This window comes from Colossoma macropomum, unplaced genomic scaffold (genome assembly GCF_904425465.1).
Source record: "Colossoma macropomum unplaced genomic scaffold, Colossoma_macropomum, whole genome shotgun sequence".
NCBI classification, from domain to species: Eukaryota; Metazoa; Chordata; class Actinopteri; order Characiformes; family Serrasalmidae; genus Colossoma; species Colossoma macropomum.
Genome location: NW_023494798.1, coordinates 31,754,339 through 31,772,092, shown reverse-complemented (window position 1 = coordinate 31,772,092; position 17,754 = coordinate 31,754,339). Strand labels below are relative to the sequence as shown.

The 17,754-nt window shown below is 38.9% G+C and overlaps 1 protein-coding gene across 4 annotated transcripts in view; it reads left to right on the top strand.

The window, feature by feature from the left end:
* The first annotated feature begins 15,533 nt into the window (after positions 1-15,533).
* gdpd4a (glycerophosphodiester phosphodiesterase domain containing 4a) overlaps positions 15,534-17,754 on the top strand; it is a 49,967-nt gene continuing 47,746 nt past the window's right edge. For all 4 annotated transcript variants that reach the window (XM_036584926.1, XM_036584925.1, XM_036584924.1 and 1 more), the window contains exon 1: positions 15,534-15,625. The gene's annotated coding sequence lies outside the window, so the exon portion shown is untranslated. The remainder of the gene's footprint in view (positions 15,626-17,754) is intronic.

Here is a 17,754-nt window from a genome sequence, read left to right as displayed (position 1 = left end):
TCATAGCCATTTCTCCTCTACAGAGCCAAAAGGTGCAAAATTCAGTATCGCCGTCATTCTCCTCAATCGTCTGCACTTACAGTGGAATTCCACCAATTTTTCACAATTTCTGAATAATTTAAAGGTTGTAAGTCAGACTTCTTCACAGTGGTGGTCATAGGAACCAGACATCTGAAGAGTTTAATGCTTCTAAATGCTGCCACAAGTTCAAGTTTGGTTATATGTTCAGATTATAAAACCAGCAGATTGAAAAACATAAGACATACTCATGAAAAGACAAAACATTTACAATAAAGTTCTAAAATGTGAATGTGAGCTCCATTTTTGTGCCTGTGTACTTAGTTATCACCACACTCCTTCTCCTTCCTTTAATACCAGTTTATTCACAGAAACTGGATTTCTGCTCAAAATCAATGAGCATGTATTTAGGTTTTGATATGTTAATGTTCTAGAAGGCATCATCACCGCATTTGACAAAGTGGACCGTGACCTCTTTCATCATTAGACAGAAGGCTTACAATAACAGTGTCATCTGCAAATTTCACAATATGTGCCCATTTCCCCATTTACTGTGTTCAAAATATCACAGTTATCACATGAAATAGTTATGAATATGCTGCCTGATGCCTGAGACATAGTTTTGTGAAGGTATTGGCATGAAATGTATTTTTAAAATCTGTTTATGGTGGAGGGGACCTGCAGGCTGCTATAAGGCAAAATAGTCCCCAAAGAAAACTTTTCAGATTTTCATCTGCATCAACATTACATATAAACACTCAGAAGACACGTGTCGGTTGGTTTTGGATAGTAAATAAAACGGCTATATTTGTGTTGTAGACATGGCGACCCCTGGTTCCTGTCACCACCACTGTAAAGAGTCTCTATAATCAACTATTTCACACCAAACCACTCTGAATGTCTGGCCCAATTCCATTTCTCATTTTTACCCCTACCCCTTGTTTTCGAGTGTCACCTTGCCTCTTGGAACTGAGTTACAGGGTAGTGGTTGAAATCTTCCCTCTGAAATGGGACCCTCAAATAAAAAGAGCATCACTTCATTAACAGCTACCAGCGCTGCTCTGTAGGCGACCCTGCCAGTCTGCATTGACAGCAGAGGAGGGTAAAGTTCAGCTCCTCACTGCTGGGCTTTAGTTACATTTAGGGCATCAAATGCCTTCAAAGAGGGGCGATAAGAAAATGATTTATTATTGCCACCCGCTAATTCTTTGCCGATACGAAGCTGAAGTCACCTATTCATCAGCTACTGGTTAGAAATTTCCCGTTCCACCTTAAATGGTGCAGCAGTTACATTCTAGCACTTCAGGCATCAGAACTGCTGGACTATTTAAGGTGGAACGGGAAAGTTAGCTAGCTAGCTACCGAGATATTAGCATGCTATTAGCGATTTTTTATGCTTGTTATGAAGAAAAGGACCATAATATATGACATTAAATGACATTAAACTAAGATAATACAGTGGTTATTGTAATTTTTAATTCTTTGGTCTTTTGTTCAGCCGTGTTGCTGGTTTTTCTTTTTTTCTCATAACACTCTGTTTAGAGTGAGCCTCTGAAAAACCTCCGTTTGGAGGGACGTGTGGCCCTAACACTTCACCCTACCCCTCTATCTCAACAAAAATTGGGACACCCTAACCCTAGACGTGAACGCGCAAAACAGAGGGCTAAGGGCTGAGTGGTAGGGCCGAGGGGTGAAATCGAAATGGGCCTCTGTTTGCATCTCTACCACTGAGTCACAGAGAAATGTAGAAAAAATGATGAACTTCTCTGCATCTAATTTTGTCTACACTTGTATTCATTAGGTTAAGTATGTAGCTCAGGCTATGCTATGGCTCTTGTCTGACAGGTTATAGCTTCTCACAGTTTTGGCTTCATTTGTTTCCATGTTCTGTACATCACTCTGCATCTGCTAAATGACTAAATGTAAATATATGACATACTGTTCTCTACAAAAATGGAAAGAAGTACGTCGCATAGCTAAAAAAACATCTTGAGGCCTGAATTATGTCTGTACATTCATTCGCTTTTAACGTTTATCAGAGGATCCTGGCTGATCAGATACAGTTGCAGTATGATTGTGTAAATTAGATTTTTACTGAATTATTACTTTAAGGGCTGTAGGTTAGAACCTTTAATGTACATCTGCAGTAGTCTTTGCAGGTCCTTGTGCCACTAATGCTCCTCACTATGTGCAAATAGTCTATTATTGAAACCCAGAGAGGAAATGGAGAGAAATCTCTGTGCTCTATTAACAACTGACGTTTAACTAAGTTGTATGCTAGAGCTCGTGTTCCCCTCCTGCAGTGCAGTGAGATTTTATTTTTCTTTAATTAAGCTGATTATCGGTGCTTTCAGACTCCTAAGCTGCTTTCTCAGCATTGAGGGTGAGGAAGGGATTTTGAAGGGTTGAGCAGTGCAGGAAACACAGTATCAGTCTGAGAGAGCTCAGTCTGGGCTAATTCTCCATTACGTAATGCAGCACATTCCTTATTTTTTCCACTCTGTAAACAACACAGTCGCAAGTGTTGCCACCATGTGCACCCAATAAATGTAATGCTTGTGCCAGTGCTGTAACATTTAAAGGTGCAGCGTGTAAGATTTATGGGGGGCATATTAGCAGAAATGGAACAGAGTTTACAAAACAATGTTTTCATTACTGCATAATTACCTGTAACTATGAATCATTGTGTTTTTGTTAGCTTTATATCTACAGAGGAGTGAGTCCTCTTCCAAGAGTGGGCACCATGTTGTACCGCTATGTTTTGACAGTAGCCCAGAACGAACACGAAACACTGGCTCTAGAGAGTGGCCTTCAGGTTCTAATGCTGAAGCAGCCGTCTGTGCTGATTCTGTAGTTTGTTAGAGAAAGATTTAAGACGAACATTGAGAATTTGGAAATGAATGAACTTTTCTAAGCACTCCAGCTGGTTTCCTGATACATTTAATCTGCAACAAGAAACCGTCAAACACTAAAAAGTTGCGAAGCTGAAATCAGCTTCTTTCGCCAGCTTCTCGTTCACATTTCTCCGTTCCACCTTAAATGGTGCAGCAGTTACATTCTTTGGCCTCAGGCACCATTTAAGGTGGAAAAGAAAAATTCAAACAAGAAGCTGGTGAATGAGAACCGACTCAAAACCGAGTCAAACGCTGAGAGACATTTTACAAGAACCTACTCCATTTTTGTGGAAAAGTTTCCTGCCGGAGATGTGAGAAAAGTGGCTATAGCTGAACTAAAGCTTAAAGCAGAGCAAAGTAAGTCTGTGTTTTGTTTATATTTTTTATCCTATACTAGTACATCAGCACATACTGAGACATATGTGCTGCCAAGATGGTAAAATAGAGATAAACTGTTGTGGCTCCCAAGGTGGTTTGATTCTTAGTGAAAGGACAAAATGGCTCTTCTTAACATTTGGGTTGCGACCGCTGTACTACACACTTGGAAAGGGAGGGGTGAGGAAGGGGATTCAGTTGGTTGCAATCTGCAACCTCACCTCTAGATGTCACTAAATATTACACGCTGCTGCTTTAAAGGAATATTATAGCTTTTTTCATTCTAATCTCAATCTGCTGTGTCTTTGTTGTGCTGTTAGTTACTACTTGTAATAATTTAACGACATTTCTCTGTGCTTAGCAAAACCTGTTGACTTAAAACTCATAACAGAAGCCAATGGGAAGTTGCTGAAAAAAGACTTCAGTTCTGGTTGCTTTCCCTTTCTGTTTTCTGGTATCCATGGTGATTAGGCAGACCCTAAATGTTGACCCACTCAAATGCTTACCATGAGTTCTTTTCATCTCTGAAAGAGCAAATTATGCAGATTTATAGTTTAGAGAAACTCTGGCCAAAATTAAAAATGTAACCACAGCTTACATCATTTGTAAACGTGCCCACTCACCTCCTACCATGAGAGTCTTAAGCGTGAGATTTTCCAGTTTCAAGACTAGAACCCCCCTTCTGATGATATATCTCAACGGTGGGAGGCACAGCAAGTGCTTTGGGGTGGGTACATGAGTTTGACATGTTTTGTTTTCCCCACTAGCTGAATACAGAAGGAAGCTGGATATCACCTTTGTGTTTTTTAAGTTTGTAATGAATATATTTGCGTAATGCATGCTGGGCATTGTAGTGTGTGAACATTGATGGACAAAAACACAAAAAGAACATAAAATCGCAAAATCTGCACTACAGAATATTACACAACATGACAAGTAACACATTAAATGCCAGTTTTAGGCCAGAATGCCCCTTTATTGAAAGTGCTCCACTGGCCAACTTGGTGCCCGATGGATTCTGTTTTGAATTTGGACTCTCTCAGTAAAACATTGACCGCATGCTACAGGTCTGGCAGATAGAGATGAAGTCGAAAACTCTGGATTATTACTTGTGAAAGGAAGCCTGTCCATCACTCTTCCCCTTTGAGAAGCTCTTCGGTACATCTGGAAAATTGTGACAGATACTTTCTGCATCTGCAGTGCAGTGAGCCGTGAGGAACAGCCTGTGTGGCTCATCTTTTCAGACAGAAGGATGTTTCCATATATCATTCAAGATATTCAAGTTGCACATGGACATAAGCACATATAACCCTTCCATAGTTGACTTTTTGAGACATTCTTGCTCTTTATAAAGACAAATGTTGTGGACATCTATGGACAGTGGTGCTCCGGTGTGCCCTGTCTTTTGATTTAAATGCATAGACTCACTAATTTCGGTGAAAGTTAGCTAAAACTAGTTGTTCAGAAAGTTGTAGACGCTATCTGTATCCCACTTAGTTCGCTTCAGTTTAGCTTAGTTAGCTTCAGTTTACTGTTTCTATGCATTTTCTTATCTAGTGCTAAGCTAACTAGCATAGTTCATGGGCAATGTTAGCTCGCTAACCGACTAACATCAACGTGAGCTACTTACCAATGTTAGCTGCTGTTGTGTTTTTCAGGCTTAACCAACTCCAGAAGCATAACAAACAAGGATATAATAATAAAATTAGCCTTATTGACAGCATGTATCTACACAAACTCTCCAGCAATGAATAGACATGTTAACATAAACTCTTCAGCAATGATCTGGATATGCTAACATTAATAGCCTAGCCATAGCATACGTTACTTCACCTCGTACCTTTTAGCTGGAAAACGGCGTGTTTGTGAATATTTAGCTGATATCAAACATGAAAATTCCGCTAAATGATGCTGAACATTTTAGTCCATTAATTCTATATGAGTAGAGCATAAAATAGAAAGAAAATGTAAGTCACTCTGGATAAAGTGTCTGTCGAAAGCCATACGTGTAAATATAGGCCAAAGCAAGGTCATTCATTATGTCCTTCAATTCCTGTAGAATTTTCTTTTCTGTCTTTCTTTTCCTGGTTTGTTTGGGAGTCTAAGCGGTTATAGCTGGTGGTGGAAACAGCAATTTTAGGGTTTTTTTTTCCTGACGTTGTTTCTTTGAAGACCTAACCAGGTGTTGCAATGGGTCTTATCATAACTCATGCTTGTAGTTAGCTAATGTTGCTAGCAGAGGGTCAATCATATCAGATAGTGGAAGCCTTTTGTTTTTCAGCACCAAACTTACACTGTGCGATTCTGTACGGCTAAAATGGCTTATAAGCTCTGCGGTTTTGCCCTGAATGTCTTTTGTAATTGACTTCCTGCGGATTTTCCGTGCTCTCGTACTATAGCACGGTGTGGCATTGCAGTGATAAACCTGTTTCCATTTCTTTTCTCTGTCTCTCTCTTTCTCTCTCTTTCTCTCTCTCTCTCTCTCTCTCTCTCTCTCTCTCTTTTTACGGCCAATGAATTCTGAGGCAGTAGAAATCCCGCTGAGTTGGCGCTGAAGAGGTTTGCCAGTGTAATGGAGACAAGCCAGTGTGACGTACTGACAAGGACAAATGACAGCAGCCAAATCGACTGGAGGGGAAAAAGGGAGGGAGACGGATGGAAGGAGGATTGGCACTGAGCCCACTACACTGCATGAGCCCCAGCTAAAGGAAAGACTGTAGAACAGCAGAGAAGGATGTCGTGAAAGACTGCAGTACAGGGTCATCAGCACTGGCAATGCGCTTTTTTCAGGAAGATTCAGCAGAATATCTGTACCAGGAGCACGATTTTGTTCAAAATTCATTTGACATGAATGCACTGACATTACGCTGGAGCCTCATAATATTAAATACTAAATAATACATAATATTAAATATTTATTTGTATACACTGAATATGCATAGTCATTTTATATGTGCATTAATTAATACATATGAAAGCATATTTAATATACATGCCTCATTAAAATGCTTACATTCATTAATACTCAGTGTATGTAAACATAATGTTATTCCTGTATATGAATGTATTTTAAAGCAAATTTAATGTAAATATATGTACTATACACACATTAATAGACATTGAAATATGTATTTTAATACATATTGATGTATATGTACATGTAAAACACGTACATGAATAGACACTATAGTAACGTATATGTATAATATACATATTTTAATAGACAGTATACTAATGCATATTTTATATCTATGTAATATACATATATTAATAGACACTATGAATGTTAATTTACATGAATGTATGTTTACTAATGTGCATGTAATTTGAAAAAAATAATGGAAATTTAATATGGATATGGAAATATATATATATATTATATATATATATATATATGTATATATATAATATATGTATTAAACTATATACATATATATAATATAACAAGTTTAATATGCATGAACTTAGTGCTGCAGCATCAGATATAGGCTTGCTTAAGTTAAACTCTGGATTGTCAATCCAAGTTAAACTCTGGATTGTCCTTGTTTCTGTCCGACACTGTGTGCTGTGCTGGTTTGTTGAAGGTGGCGGCGGCTCTGATGTCACCGTTGCCCAGGGTTACCCTCAGGTGCAGTTCTGCTGTTTGATTTGTCGCTGGAGTTGACAGAGCAGAGGGGTGCTGGAGTCTGAAAGGCGTGTGTGTGTGTGTGTGTGTGTGTGCTCCGTGATCAATGATGCACCGTTCCCTCCTCAACACACACTGACTGAGCTTACATAAGAATCTGCAGCAGAGATTTCATACCAGGTTGCAGCACACACACACACACACACACACACACACACACATACATATATACATATATATGTATATATGTATGTGGTGTACATATATACATATATATGTATTCATATATATGTATTCATATATATGTATATATATATATACACACATACACACCACTGTGTATCTACCCTCATTGTCCATTATATCAGCTCCACTGACCATACAGGAGCACTTTGTAGTTCTATAGTTACAGAGTGTAGTCCATCTGTATACTTTGTTAGCTCCCCTTCACCCTGCTCTTCAATGGTCAGGACCCACAGGACCACTACAGAGCAGGTATTATATGGTGGTGGGTCATTCTCAGCGCTGCAGTGACACTGATGTGGTGGTGTGTTAGTGTGCGTTGTGCTGGTCTGAGTGGATCAGACACAGCAGAGCTGCTGGAGTGTGTAAACACCTCAGTGTCACTGCTGGATTGAGAATTGTCCACCACCAAAAATATCGAGCCAGCAGCGTCCTGTGACCACAGATGAAGGACTAGAGGATGACCAACACAAACTGTGCAGCAGCAGATGAGCTATCATCTCTGACTTTACATCTACAAGGTGGACCAACAAGGTAGGAGTGTCTAATAGAGTGGACAGTGAGTGGACACAGTGTTTAAAGATCTCCATCTCATCTTAATCTGCATTGTTGTTTCAGTTCAGATGCAGCACTTGCTGGTAACTATCAGGTGTATTAGTGTAAGACAGGCTGAAACGTCTGTAGACGGATCTGCCCAATCCATCATTAGTGTCTGAACTGGTCAGAGAGGACGTGTTTACCTCTGAAGGCCAATAGAGTCATTTAACTAAAGCCCCCCACTTCAGGGCAAAGGTGGAGAGGTGGATTGTGTCAGATTATCCCAGCGCGTGATTAAGTGTGAAGGAGCGGTGTTTGAGGGAATTCTGCATTAGTGAAAGACCTCAGGCACTCAGCATTAAGCTCCTTATGCTGTAAACACACTGGCATTTAGTGGAGACGTAGATGTACATAAGCTGTTGGGTAACTGAAATGAATGTGAATTAGTGGAGAATTTTGAAAAGGTCAGTTTTATTATAAGATCATGTATTTGGAACCCTAATTGAAATTCAATGTGCTGGAGAACAGAGCCCAAAAAACATAAACGTGTTTGTGCACTGCGGTGTAGATTATATAATATAAGATAATATAAGAGTTATATGTTGATGTTAGAGTTATATGGTGATGATGTAAGAGTTATATGTTGATGTTAGTTATATATTAATGTTAGTTATATGTTGATATTAGAGCTATATGGTGATGATGTTAGAGTTACATGGTAATGTTAGAGTTATATGTTGATGTTAGTTATATGGTGATGATATTAGAGTTATATCTTAATGTTAGAGTTATATGGTGATATTAGAGTTACATCTTAATGTTAGAGTTATATGTTAATGTTAGAGTTATATGGTGATGATATTAGAGTTATATCTTAATGTTAGAGTTATATGTTAATGTTAGAGTTATATGTTAATGTTAGAGTTATATGGTGATGATCTTAGAGTTATGTTAATGTTAGAGTTATATGTTGATGTTAGTTATATGGTGATGATATTAGAGTTATATGTTAATGTTAGAGTTATATGGTGATGATATTAGAGTTATATGGTGATGTTAGTTATATGGTGATGATATTAGAGTTATATGTCAATGTTAGAGTTATATGGTGATGATGTTAGAGTTATATGTTAATGTTAGAGTTATATGGTGATGTTAGTTATATGGTAATGATATTAGAGTTATATGTTAATGTTAGAGTTATATGGTGATGATATTAGAGTTATATGGTGATGTTAGAGTTATATGTTAATGTTAGAGTTATATGGTGATGTTAGTTATATGGTAATGATATTAGAGTTATATGTTAATGTTACAGTTATATGGTAATGATATTAGAGTTATACGTTAATGTTACAGTTATATGGTAATGAAGCTCATGAAAAGCTTCTTCAGGTTAATGTCAGTCTCTCCTCTCCTGCATTAACATCTGCATCTCGCGAAAGCTCCATTATGTAACAGAGATCAATAAGGGCTCGCGCGCGCCACGCTCTCTGCATCCCAACTGCTGCGCGAGACGTAACACATACACACACACACACACACACACACACACACCAAGTGCGCGAGACTGCGGCAGCCCCTCCCCCTGCCCGTGGTTCCCCGTGACGCCGCTCGTTTTTTTTCGCGCGCTTCTCAGCGGAGCAGCTCGCGTGCTGCACGACGGTGCAACTCTGCCGGATGAAGCTGAGTCTGAGCAGAACGGAGCCTCCTCATCCTCATCCTCAGCGCGTGTGAGGTAAGGAGCGCATGCTGTTCCCTTCGTTTAAAGCTGGGTGTGCACGTGCCGCTGAAGGGGCTAGTTTGTTTCTTTAACGACAGATCGAGGAAGCTTGTGTAATATACATCAGAGCAGGCAGGCGCGTGCGAATGCGAGGGCAGGAGAGGGGAACTTTGTGCTTTATTGAAGGGGCAGTTCTGAAGCGTCATGCAGAAAGAACAGAGCTGCTGCTGCTGCTGCTGCTTTCAGGTAATCAAGGTCTTCAATGCTGCAGCTCAGACTAATAACTGCACCAGTCCGCAGCAGGACAGAGAGCTCAGTCTGAAAAGGACAGAGATCCTTCATTGTGCCTCAGTTCATTAAGCTACACAGTCCAGTTCAGTCAGGTAGTGTTGCAGTCCTGCCTTAACTGTCACTATCCTTCACTTCAGGGTCGTGTCTGCGCTGCTCTGTCCTGCTCTGAGCTGTATTTGCTGGATTCCAATGTGTCCATCGTTTCCACGTGAACAACATTTGCCAGTCCTTATTCTTCAGTAACAACACTGAACGCAATGCAAAATGACTGAGTTAGTATGAAGTTATGGTAGAATGGAAGTTTGGACCCAGATGTGAAGATTAAGGGGTTAAATTGCAACATAACTGCCAGTGATTGTGTTGATGTAAAGTAAATTCAATGCAGTACTGTTTACTATTTGCTGTTTGTGTATTGTTTGTGTGTCTACTGTTCATTATTTTTTATCATATAGTGGTATAATGACAATAATCTTTAATTGAATTGAACCAAATTCATCTGAATTGAATTGAATCGAATTTATCCGAACTGAGTTAAACGTAATTAAATCGAAACGAATTGAACTGACTCTAAATTAAATGAAGTGAATTGAACTGAACTGAGTTTAAATGAACTGAACTGAACAAAATATGATTGACCTAAATTAAACTCGACTGATTTAGAGTCAATTGAATTGTACTGCATTAAATCAAGTTTAACTAAACTAAATTGAATTTAAATAAATTGAAGTAAACCAATTTAACTGAATTGATCAAAGTTGAATTGAATTGAATTGAATTGAACTGAACATAATTGAACTGGATTGAGTTGAATTGTGTTCAACTGAGCAAAATTGAATTGAATTGAATTGGATCAAAATTGAACTGAACTGAAATGAACTAAATTAAATTATACTGGACTCAACTTAATTGAATTGAATTGAACTGAATTGAATCGAACAGAACAAGATTGAATTGAACTGAATTGGATCAAACTGAATTATACTGAACTCAGCTGAAATAAATGGAATTTAATTGAATTGAACTGCACTGTACAAAATTGAGTTGAATGAAGTGATTTGACTGGATTGAATTAAACTAAACTGAACTAAATTGAATTAAACTGAACTGAGCTGGATTGAATTGGACTGAACGGAGCTGAAATGAATTAAACTGAACTGATCTAAACTGAATTGAACTGAACTGAACAAAGTTGAATTGAACTGAATTGAATGGAACTGAACTGTGCTGAGTTGAATTGAATTGAACTGAATTGATCTAAACTGAGTTGAAGTGAACTGAACAAGTTGAATTGAATTAAGTGATTTGATTGGATTGAATTGAATTTAACTGAACACAATTGAATTGAACTGAAAAAATTGAATTGAATTGGATCAAATTGAACCGAACTGAAATAAATTGAATTATTAAGATCTCAACTGAATAGAATCTAATTGAATTGAATTGGATCGAATCAAACTGAACTAAATTGAACTGAACTGAACCGAACTGAACTGAGCTGAATTAAACTAAAATGATCTAAATTGGATTGAACTGAATTAATAAAGTTGAATTGAACTTAATTTAATGGAACTCGGCTGAATTGAATCAAATTGGATCAAATTGAACTGAATTGAATGAAACTGAACTGAGCTGAGTTGAACTGAACTGAATTGATCTAAACTGAGTTGAAGTGAACTGATCTAAACTGAGTTGAAGTGAACTGAACAAAGTTGAATTGAATTGAGTGATTTGATTGGATTGGGGTTGTATATGTGTACAACTGTTCAAAGCTGTGTTTGCTGGTCATGCACTGGCTGTGTTTTTGAGTTCTGCTCAAAATGAGCTAAAATTGTCTCTACCGAAACAGTCACTAATGAAACATTTGGTCATGGTAGAAAAGTTTGGTAGTGTTATGATTGTTTTGTTAGTGACAAAATGGAATGTTCAGTTATTTATTTCAATAAAATAAACATAATTAAGGTATAAAGTCACTCAGGATTTTAGTCTAAAGTCCAAGTGAGTTAAAATACTTAATACTTAATACTTAGAAATACTTTTTAGGCCAAAATCTTATCTCAAATATTACATTATTATTATATAATAAGTATTATAAAACAGTGTCTCAGTCTTCAGGTAACACATTCATAACCAGTTCATGTAATAACTTTCTGTGAGGGAGCTTTTAGAGGTGGACGTCTGGTTCCTATCACCACCACTGTGAACAGTTCTGACTCAGTTTCTCTAGAACAGAGCGTTTCACACCAAACCACTCTGAATGACTTTGTTTACATCTAAGTGACTAAATTATATAGAAATTCTAGAATTATCAGATGTTCTATTGGATTATTATTGTGATAATGAGAAGAATTTAGTCTGTTAAGTTATATGATATGATGAATAATGCTTAATATGATCAGAGACATAAACTGACAAGCAAAAATGAGTCAGTTCTGGCACCAGGTTGAGATGGATGGTACGTTTCATGTGTCCTCCTATAGGGGGCACTATATAATAACAGGATGAACTGAGTGTTTGTCATGTTCTGTGTGCTTACAGTGTGTCTCATGTGGTTGAGCAACACTGTTTCATAATAATTCAGAGTCAGGGTAGTTTTGTGTTTGTTTTTGCATTTCTAATAACTGATTAAATTGAAAATCGATGTGCACTGATTGGCATATATTTAAATGTTATAAAATGGCACAGTTAAATTTATTTAGCGCATATATTTGAAAAAAAACATCACACATATTGCACATATACTGCATGAGTAAATATGCATACATATATTTTTCTACCATATTGGACAGTAATCATAATAATAACTTATTTATATAATACCTTCAATATATAATATGCGGACTGCTTACAATAAAATAAAAATGAATGAAAAAACAACAGCATTAAATGATATAAAAAGGAATAAGATTGAAAATTAAAACAGTTTATTAAGACAAACAGAATGTAGGATTAAAAATGTTTTTTAGCTGATTTTTAAAACTTGCAGTTGTGCACACACACACACACACACACACACACACGCACACTCACACACAAATTTTCTAAGCCGCTTATCCTTCCGGGTCGCGGGTTCAACTAGGCAAAGTGTTCCAAATCTTTTGTACAAGGCTGCTTCACCAGTCTGTGCTTCAGTAGAGGACAACATGCGGGTTATTTTGGTGTGACACTTTCATCAGTTTTATGTTATATGTTAAAAGTGTATTTCAGCCAAAATCAGATGTATGTATTTCCCCCTTGCTTTGTTGTCCACTCAGATAATGTATTATTGCTAGTACAGGTAGGTCAGAGTAAAAGCTGCTCCTGAGCTCAGAAACTGCAAGAAACAAAAGCCCATGTTGATACCCAGAAGGAACAGAGCTCCACCACCTGAGTTCCAGGACAGAGAAGAGCCTTGATGCTTGTCTCCCACGTGTCTTGAAGGACGGCGGGCCAAGCCGAACTGTACTTGAAGCTTGAAGGGCTCGAGGTACAGTTCAAGTTTTGACCATTGCCATCAGGTAGGGAGGGGCTGGTCCATTTTTGGCTTTGTAGGCATCAGAGTTTAAAGAAGAACATTATTAAAATCTAATAACTCCCTAATCTAATAACTTTAATAACTCCCTCAACACATCAGGCTGTCTTTATATAATTATGTCTGGAGTCGGTGAGGCCTGTTCAGCTTATTACAGCCTCATATAGATTCTGTTCTCAGTGCAGGTGAATCTACAGACAGATCAGTTTCCATCTAGTGGGGGACTCTGTTATGTCAGAGAGAGAAAAAACAGCTGCAGCAGCAGGAGAGCCTCCCTCTGAGAGTCTCTCTGAAATCAATGAAAGTCATCCAGCAGAGCGTGCAGAGAGGAGGAGAGTCTGATTTCACACGGAGACGGACGAGGACCTGCGTCACGGCAACATCTAACCATACTGGGGGGGGGTAGAGAGAGATTGAGGGAATGAGAGAGAATGAGAGAAAATGAGAGAGAGAGAGAGAGAGAGACTTGGGATGGGAAAGAGAGGGAGAGAGAGAAGAGAAATAAAAGAGAAGGATAGAGAGAGAGAGAGTGGGGATAGGGAAAGAGAGGGGGAGAAAGAAAGAGAAGGACAGAGAGCGATTAAGAGAGAGAGAAGAGAGATAAAAGAAAGGGATAGAGAGCGACAGAGAGAGGGTGGAGATGGCAAAAGAGAGAGGGAGAAAGAAGAGAGAAAAGAGAAGGATAGAGAGCGATTTAGAGAGAGAGAGAGGGTGAGGATAGCGAAAGAGAGAGGGAGAAAGAAGAGAGAAAAGAAGGATAGAGAGTGATTGGGGTAGAGAGAGATTGAGGGAATGAGAGAGAGAGAAATTGAGGGAATGAGAGAGAGAGACTTGGGATGGGGAAAGAGAGAGGGAGAAGAAGATAAAGAGGGAGAGATGAAGAGGTAGAAAAGGATAGAGAGAGACTGAGGGAGAGAGAGATGGGGATGGGGAAAGAGAGACAGAGAAGAAGGAAAGAGAGATAAAGAGGTATTGAAGGAGTGAGGAGAGAGATGGGAAAGAGACAGGAGAGAGAAGGAGTAAGAGGGGAGAGAGATAGAATGAAAGAAATGTAGAAAGAGAAAGAATGAAGGAAAGGGAGAGAAGAAGTATAGATAGACACAGTAAGGCAGAAAAAGAAAATAAAGAGAGTGAGAGAGAGAACTAGGGAGAGAAATAGAGAAAGAGACAAAGAGAGAGAGGGGAAAGAATAAATGCAGTAGGGCAGAAAAAAAATAAGGGAAAGAGTGAGAAGGAGAGAAAGGAAAGGAGGGAGATAAATAGAACAAGAAAGAGAAGAAGGGAGATAAAGTGAGAGAGAGACGGCTGTAGATAGGGAGAGATTGGGGGAGAGAGGAGGAATAGGTAGTTGCAGAAAGAAAGAAAATGAGTGGAAGAGAAGGAGAATAGATAGATGCAGAAAGGCAGAAGAAGTGTTAGATAAGAAACAGAGAGAAAGGAGACAGACAGGGAGAGAGAGAAAGAAAGAGAATGAGAGAAAAGCAGAAAGAACCAATGAAAGTGGGAGAGTTGAAATAAAGAAAAAAAGAGGGTGAGAGAAAAATAGTGGGGGAGAGGGAAGAGAGAGAAAAAGAGAGAAATAGTGGGGGAGAGGGAAGAGAGAGAAAGAGAGAGAGAGAGAAATAGTGGGGAGAGGGAAGAGAGCGAAAGAGAGAGAGAAATAGTTGGGGAGAGGGAAGAGAGAGAAATAGTGGGGGAGTGTAAAGAGAGAGAAATAGTGGGGGAGAGGGAAGAGAGAGATAGAAATAGAAAGAGTAAGAGTGAAAAGTAGTAGAAGAAAGGATAGAAAAGTAGGGAGAAAAAGAGAAATAGTGTAGCATGAGTAGAGAGAAAGAGAAAGAAAGAACAGAAGGAGAAAGAGTGAACGGTAGAGAGAAACAGTAGCAGAGAGAGAGAGAGAGAGAGAGAGAGAGAGAGAGAGAGAAATACTGGGGTAGAGGAAAGAAAGAGAGAAATAGTGGGGGAGAGGGAAGAGAAAGAAAGAGTGAAAAATAGTAGGAGGAAGAAAAAGAGAGAAATGGGAGGGAGAGAGAGAGAGAGAGAGAGAGAGAGAGGCTGCTGATGCCTGTCTGTGCAACAAGTGAGAACGAAAACGCGAAGGTTATTTTTATTCCCACCTGTAATCCTTCAAGTCCCGCCTCCCTGCGCCACGATTGGCTAATAGATCCGTATTTTGCGCTAGGATTGGCTGAATTGTTAGACTTCGTCTGCATACAAACTATTGGCCAATCCTATCCCATAACGCGGAATACCGATAGCCAATCGCTGTCGAGTTCTAGCACAGGAAGGCGTGGCTCTCCTGAAAACAGGTGGGAAGAAATAAAAAAATAACGCCGCTCAGCTCGGCAGCTCCCACCTTCAGTCCATCCAGAAAAACACAGAGCTGGAGGAAGAAGTCAGGCTACAGCTTCGTAAGTCACGACTATTAGTACTGGTTACTCTGGTTTCTAGCCAAGTTTAAGATCTAAAACTAGAGCTGTTTGCTTAATATTTTAGCAAATTATTCCGGACTGTAAGTTACTTCAGTGCCGACTGGGCGGTGTGGAGGTTATTGACTGTGCCACGCAGTGACTGAGGCTCACAGACAGGCTGCTCTTTCTCTTTCACAGCGCAGAGGCTTCGAGAAAAACCAGCAGATACACAAATGCGCTTTATCTGCTTTCTGCTGCTGTTTTGTTCTGACTGGTTGTTGTTTGTCTGTGTTGGTTTACAACTGTCTGCTCACTTTACTGAAACTACATAGCTTTTTTGGTGTTTGTGGTGTTTCCCTTCTGGTATATATACCACCATAACAGACCTTAAAGGGAAATTCCACTGATTTTTCAAAATTTCTGCATTAATCAGTCTTTTAAGTGTTTAAAATGTAATCAAAGTCATTCAGAGTGATTGGATGTGAGAATAAGTGTTTGTAGAGAAACTTACAGAGTCACAACTGTTCACAGTGGTGGTGATAGGAACCAGACGTCCACCTCTAAAAGCTCCCCCACAGAAAGTTACTGTCTGATGTCTGAGACATTACTGTTTTATTATAGCAGACAAAACAGTCCCCAAACTAAACTTATTTTTCAGATACAGGATGTGTTAACGTATTTACACAAAATCAACAATTTTTTGATTACTACTTTGTGTCAGATATGAGAAATGGTTATTCTTACATCAACAGCAAGCCTTAAAATCTTTACTGAAACTTGAACCTAGTATCTAGAAAGATAAAACCAACTTTGTTGCAGATACATGTATAAAATTGTTGTAATGTGATGTTAATATTCTGATTATTCTGTAGGTTTCAAACAGTCTGTAGGCTGTACATGTTGATGAGCAGAGCTGTTTATGATTGCATAATAATTGTAGCTATTTTAGTAAGACTTAAATAAATACTAGGTTGCTATGCTAAATGCTGAGACATAGCTGTAGTACCATGGACCAGTGGACTACAGCTGTTTCCATGGTTACTCTACACCCATTTCCATAGTTTCTGTACTGTGATTTTCATTGGTTATGCTAAGTCATTTCTATGGTAACGCTACTGCCATGTCAATGGTCACTCTACCACAATTTCCTTGGTCATGCTGAGTCATTTCCATGGTAATGCTACAGCCATTTACGTGGCAACACTACATCTATTTCCATGGTAACACTACACCCATTTCCATGTTAATGCTACACAAATTTCCACGGTTACTCTCCCATGATTTTCATTGGTTACGTTAAGCCATTTCCATGGTCACACTACACTCGTTTCCATGGTTACTGTACCATGATTTCCTTCATTATGCTGAGTCATTTCCATGGCCACACTACACTCGTTTCCGTGGTTACTTTACCATGATTTCCTTCATTATGCTGAGTCATTTCCATGGTAACACTACATCCATTCCTGTGGTAACGCTACACCCATTTCTATGGTAACATTACACCCGTTTCTATGGTAACATTACACCCATTCCCATGGTAACACTACACCCATTTCTATGGTAACACTACACCAATTCCCATGGTAATGCTACACAAATTAAGCCATTTCCATGGTCACACTATACTTATTTCCATGGTTACTGTACCATGATTTCTTTGGGTATACTGAGTCATTTCCTTGGTAACGCCACACCCACTTACATGATAACACTGCACCCATTCCCGTGGTAACACTACACCCATTTCATGGTAACACTACACCCATTCCCATGGTAACATTACACCCATTTCCATGGTAACACTACACATATTTCCATGGTTACTCTACCTTGATATTCATTGGTTATGCTAAACCATTTCCATGGCTTCTTTACCAAGAGTTTCATTGTTTTTGCCGCAGCCGTTTAGATGCAACTATAGTACCATGGAATGATCATTTGTACGATGTCTTTCTTCAGCATCATCTTTTATCATTTGCAGCTGTGTGTGTGAGAAGTTGACCCTGTGAGAATCTCTTGTCAACCTCTGACAGCGTCAGCTGTTTTCATTCTATGGGGCAGAATCAGCTTTTCCAGTTTAATCATTACTCTGCCGTCCTGAGTCTGAAGACAGTAGGGTGTTGAGC